The sequence below is a fragment of the Neopsephotus bourkii genome, unplaced genomic scaffold (genome assembly GCF_033783945.1).
Source record: "Neopsephotus bourkii isolate Nb327-2 ecotype Australia unplaced genomic scaffold, CSIRO-AGI_Nbou_v1 NB_962, whole genome shotgun sequence".
Lineage (NCBI taxonomy): Eukaryota > Metazoa > Chordata > Aves > Psittaciformes > Psittacidae > Neopsephotus > Neopsephotus bourkii.
This window is the reverse complement of record NW_026901456.1, coordinates 2,993,640-2,999,639: the sequence shown is the minus strand read 5'-3', so window position 1 is coordinate 2,999,639 and position 6,000 is coordinate 2,993,640. Positions and strand designations below refer to the sequence as shown.

Genomic DNA, 6,000 nt, shown 5'->3' with positions numbered 1-6,000 from the left:
TGGAAGCAAGAGTAGACAAGGCCCAAGACCCCCAAGCACGAGAACGTAAGGGGGACGTGAACCTGCTAGAACAAGTCGACAGAAGGGCCATGAAGATGATGAGGACTGGAACACTTCTATGGAGACAAGCTGAGAGACCTGGGCTTTTTCAGCCTGGAGAAAAGGCGGCTCTGGGGAGACCTTATAGCAATCCCCTTTCTGGTGCCTAAAGGGGGCGTACAAGGAATTTGGAGAGAGGTTTTTTTACAAGGGCATGTAGTGACAAGACAAGGGGAATGGCTTTAAACTGAAAGAAGTGAGATTTAGATTAGATGTAAAGGAAGAAATTTTTTACTGTGATGGTGTTGAGGCACTGGCAGAGGTTGCCCAGAGAAGCTGTGGCTGCCCCATCCCTGGCAGTGTTCAAAGCTGGGTTGGGCAGGGCTTTGAGCAACCTGGTCTAGTGGAAGGTGTCTCTGCCCCTGACAGGGGGTTGGAATTAGGTGATCTTACGGTCCCTTCCAACCCAAACCATTCTGTGATTTGAAAAGTCTGGTGCCACCAGTGCTGGGCAATGGCTCCTTCCAAATGTCTGGTGGTGAACATGAAGGAGAGACAGGAAAGCACAGCAGTGCTCCAAGGGACTTCGACGGGGTCAGAAGCCATGAGAAGAAGGTGGCTGACCGCACCTTCCACATGAGAGGCACCTTCCTCTCACGGCTCCCGACCCCCTCGAAGTCAAACCGACTTCTGAGGCAGTCAGGCAGGCACCTTCCTCACGGCTCCCGATCCCCTCGCACCGGTCGGGACCCTTCTTCCGCGGGGGGTGCGGTGACGTGGGGGGGTGGGGGTGCCGGGGGCCGTGACAGGCCGGGTCCTCACCTCCCGCCCTCAGGGGCTGTTAAACGTCCAAGTCAACCTCTCCCCGCCCGCAGCCAATCCCGCTCGCCGCCGCCGCCGCTGCGCGCCAACTTCTCCTGTGCTCCCCCACCCCGGATTGGCCGGTCTGCCGCGCGCGGCGGGCGCTCCGCACGCCCCATTGGCCACTCTCATTGCGGGCTCGGCTCTCAGGGGTTGTGCGTGCGTGCGCGTGTGTGTGTGTGCGTGTGTGTGTGTGCGTGTGTGTGTGTGCGTGTGTGCGTGTGTGTGTGTGCGTGCGTGCGTGTGTGTGTGCGTGTTGTGTGTGCGCTTGTGTGCGTGCGCGTGTGTGTGTGAGGGGTGGTGGTGTGTGGGGGTGTGTGTGTGTGTGTGTGTGTTGGGGGTGTTCGGGCCCCCGGGGAGCGGCCCCACCCCTCCCGCCTGGGAGCCGCGTGGGCCATTGTCACACAACATTCCAACTCCGAACGCCCCGCTGCTGGCCGCCGCCGCCGCCTATTGGCTCGCCCCGTTCTGATTGACAAGCTTGGCAGCTAATGGCCGCTGGTTTCCAAGGAGGCCGGTGGCACCGCCCCTCGCAGCGCCGGCAGTAACAATATGGCAGCGGCGCCTATTGGTGGCGGCGTGTTCTGAGCGGCGGTGGCCGCAGGCGCCCGGCGGCGGCGACAGGGAGCAGCTCCCTGGGCGGACGGCGGCTCCCGGTGCCGAGCGCAGCCGCGGCAGGTGAGTGGCCGGCGGATCGTGTCCCAGTCCCCCTCCACGCGGCATCACCTCTCATATCGGTGCACCTTGGCGGAGCAGTCCTCGCTGGGGCCGTAGCGCGGCATCGCGGCCCGGCTGCGGGCAGCCCCTTCGCCGCCACCGCCGTCCGCACCGGGGGACCCGGACAGGGTGTGGGGGGGCGCGGCCGAGCCGCTCCGCTGCGGGCGGGTGTGTGGGCACCCGGCCCGCTGAGGCCCGCTTTATTGTTTGCTGTGTGGGCCGCCGGCGCTGATCCCCCCGCCGGTGCGGTGGTGGCCCCGCCGGGATGCCCGGGGCTTCGCCGGGGTCTCGTCTCCAGAACCGTCGGCCCTGCTGTAGCCTGCCTCCCTCCTGCGGCCAGAATGTCACCGCCGCCCCCGGGGGGCTGCGCGGGGTCCGTGCGGCCGCTGTGGTCGTCGCTTCCCCCCTATCCCCAGGAGAGCCCCGCAGCCACCGGGTCCGTTCTCCGCCGGGTGCTGCTGCTGCTGCGGTAGGGGAGCCGTACCGGCCACGGCGCGGGCCGCAGCCGGGATGTCATGAAGGACCACGTACTCAATGAGCGTGTAGCGGGTAAGGGGGTGTGTTTCGGCCCGAGGGTCTCTGAAGGCACGGCACCGCCGACCCGTGCTGCCCGTGCTGAAGTTGGGGACTCCCGAGCGATACACGCAGTCAGCTTGACGGGAACGCTGGCACAAATGCGGTCTTAGGAACGGGTGCGTAATTCCAGCTTGTATCTCAGTACTACCACGTTTGTTGGGAACCACTGGGAGAAATTGACTTTACGTTCAGTGTCGGTTCTTCGTTCTCACTTCCCCCCTCCGCAGCAGCCGGGGGACTCTGGGCTAGTGAAAGCTGGCTGGAGCTGGGACATAGGTAGCACTCATGACTTGTCAATCATTTTGCTATATATGAAATTCTGATTAAAAGATATACTGGAATAAATTAGGGGAGGCTGAAATCTATGGAGTGATTTCTTGGGCACCAAATCTGTGATTAGATCATCTTTTCCCCTTCCTGTATTATTAAAAAGCTTCTGTCAATTTCAATGACACTTCAATGCAGTGCTAAAAAATATTGAACAAGGGCAAATGAGACATCCTTCCCTTTGGCTGTACGGGCCAGATCCCACAGAAAGCAACTTCCACCCCTCCTCATTCGGCAGCTGTTGGCGCCCCTCTGCTGAATCCTTGCTTCTGTCCCTGTTCAATCTACGGCTGCCTTTCCCGTGGCAAAAGCTGCCTTCTTCAGGCAGAGTTTGCTTACCTGGTTGCATGTAACGGTTGTCCTTGCTGTTTCCCAGTGATCCCACATGGATGGGACAGTCCCGTGGGATTGTAAAGGTGTGAGTGTCCTTGGAAAGCGCCGTGGTTTTCTGTCAGCTTTTGCCTTATTTGCCCTTGTGTGCCACGAGATTTCTGATTTGGGGACTCGTTGTGCAGAGGTCCTTGGAAGAGTCTGAAAACATGATCATCACCCCGTGGTAGTTACTGTGTATATTTGGTAGTAGCAATGAACATGCTACACTTAGCACTTCCATACTAGTTGAGGTAAAACATGATTTGGGAGTGGGTGAAGAATGAGACTGTTTCTTCCCTTCTAGACTCTGGAATGGTGGAGGTGGAAGAGGAATGTGACATACCCTTGGGGACTTGACTCACCTCTACTTTGATTACAGGCAGATTAGTCCTGCTCCCGCTTAGACTGTGGGAACGCTTGCTGCCCCAGTATCATGCTTCCTATAGATGAAAAAGCTGTCTCCTTCTTGAACAGCACAGCAACTCCAAAATGACATTGTTTTTTAGTGGGATTCTCCCAACAGGAGTTCAATCTGTAGCCTTTTGTTACTGTTATTCTTGTATTAATTATGCTTTCCAGTATATAAAAGGCAATATTCTTGTGTACTTAAACACTTGTCATCTTTAATGATAACTGATTCTAAGATCTGGCCCTTAGTAATCTCATGCAGTGCTGACTGTAATTTGCCTTAAGGGAAACAAGATAATACTACTGTTTTAAATTGCCTTTTTGGTGTTTCTGGTTGCTCTTGACTGGAATAAAATTCAGTGAATCCTACCTGATGTCTGCAGTGATTCATCTGGTCTTGCTTGGAAGAGGAAAGACAGTGGTGGGGTGTTGTTTTGTTGTGGTTTTTTTTTTCATGTCAGAGGTGATTATACCATGTAGTCATTCAGTGGTTAGGAACATCAGAAAACCCTTGTGAGGCATCATTTGAAAGGATCACTGTACATAACAGGAGGAAAAACCATGTTTGCCTGGTATCAGAGCTCTGTTTCTCAGACAAAGTTCTCGTACTGTAGTGAGGAGCATGGTATAAATAGCAATGCTGGGGTATAGCCACTGAATTCAAAGTTATGGTTTCCACAGCAACCAGCACTCAGGCTGTCATTTATGTATGTAATATTTCTGTCTTTTTAAAATAAAAATATAAAAATATCTGGCTTCTGGTGTTGTGCTGTGTCCAATCCTCCTCCACGAACACCCCACACTCATTCCTTCTACTCTGGATCATCTCCCCCCTGCTTTCCTTCTCCTAGTGGCTGTCCTCTTGCTCTGTTCCAAGCTCCAGCCTTCCTGCTGCCTTCTCCTGGGCCAACAGCTCAGAGCTCTGTGTACCAGATGCCATCCTGTCCACCATGTTAATTTGTCTAAGTCCTCCTTTTGGTTATCCGTGTTTGCTTTCAGCTGTGCCTGTGGTGTAACAGGCACCATGCAAACACAGAAAGAAACAGCCCTGGTTTGAATCAATGGCATATCCCTCAAATACCCACCTGCGTTTACCACATACGTCTCTCTTATCTGCAGGGTCGTTGTCTCAATGGTGTGTCCATATGCTCTCCTGGCTCTTGCTCACTCATTTCTCTTGAGGCTGAAAGGAAATACAGATGGAGAATGCTGCGTGTGGAGGGTTGTGGGATATGCCCTTCCTATATGAGGATCAGGATGCAGTGCTTGTTTTTAAAAATGTTTGTTACATGGATGTGCAGTGTTGCTAAAGTGTTTTCATTTATAGCCAGGGGCTTGATGTATCTACATGGTTGTGTCCAAGTTACAGTTTCCAGAGCAACTGGAGCTTTGTATCTTGGAAGACTGTTAGCTAAAGCACGGAACATCACATCAAATTTTCCTGTCTTAAATTCTGTAGTTTTAGCTATTGTTAAAAATGCAGCTGTGCTTATCTGAGAAGATGTTTCAAAACCTTAAATGACCAAGCAGATCATCTTTAGGTATGTACCTCTGCAATGAGAACAACAATGGGAAATTTCAGCCTCCAAAGTAATTATCCTTAGAGTTACATTTAAGGCACTTTTGGAGAAATAATCAAACGGAAGTGCTGTCTCATCTGTATCTCTAACCAGAACTAATGACAAAAGCGCGGTCTGGCAAAACTGAGTCAAAAGGCTAATGTCAGCTGAAAGCAAACGTCAAATGAAGGATTCCCATGGCTGGAGAATTGATTCTAAAAAGGAAGGGGTCTCAGCATCCCCTCTACCTGGGAGCGATTGAGCAGGCTGTGGTACTGGAGGCTGGTCTGATACTTTTATTTTTGTTTTCCTTCTTTTCCCCTCCCATTTGGCTGCTGCTCCTTATGGTCCCTCTTGCAGTGTTTCACAGATACTTTTTCTCTGAGCAGTAACATCAAGGACCTTTGGTGTCAAAGCAGGGCACTTTCTCACTGTAACCCCATTTGAGCCAATGTTACTTTCAAAAATGTTGATGTACCTGCGTTGTAGGGTTTCTCCTTGTGCTGTGAAGAATGTTGTCAATATTGGGCATGTCATTCTCTTATGAATTGCTCTACTAGATACTCAGATTGGTTTGAGCAATGATACTATAAAGTGGTTTGTAGGTTAGCTGGGGAATCTGAGCCAGGAGGCTTTAAGTGTTGGCTTGTGTAAAAAGGAATTGCAAAGAGAATGTCTCGGGGGTCTTTCTTTCTATTTTTGTTAGTAACCTTCCAGCTCAGTGTTTTTCTTCTTATATTTTTTATATAGATATATATGTATAATGCTCCATTGATGTTGCCGCCTATAATAGCATTATCAGCAGCCTATGGTTTTTGCTTAATAAAATAGAGGAATGATTCCTCTCTTACGAATGGTTTTTAAATGAAATGTAAACCCAAACCTTGTGATCTTTGGTGTGCTGCCCAGATTATAGAAACAAAATGATTGAAACAGCAGCTGGCAATGGCTTGGAGTGAGTTGAAATACCTTGAACTTCTCCCTTGGTCTCAGAGCAAAGGTAGGGATTTTGTTTTCTCTGTAGTCAACCCAATCTTTGCGATATGGTACAGATCAAGAAGGGATTTAGCTTGTTCACACAGGAGCAGGCTGTTGCTCACCCACCTCCATGGCAGGCAATGTATGTTGCATGCTGCGTGGT

At 51.5% G+C, this 6,000-nt stretch overlaps 1 long non-coding RNA gene across 1 annotated transcript in view; it reads left to right on the top strand.

Moving 5' to 3' along the window:
- The first annotated feature begins 1,302 nt into the window (after window positions 1-1,302).
- The window catches only part of LOC133215199 (uncharacterized), a 59,779-nt gene continuing 55,081 nt past the window's right edge, over window positions 1,303-6,000 (top strand). Inside the window, exon 1 of the long non-coding RNA XR_009726338.1 lies at window positions 1,303-1,578. This is a non-coding gene — a long non-coding RNA (uncharacterized LOC133215199). The remainder of the gene's footprint in view (window positions 1,579-6,000) is intronic.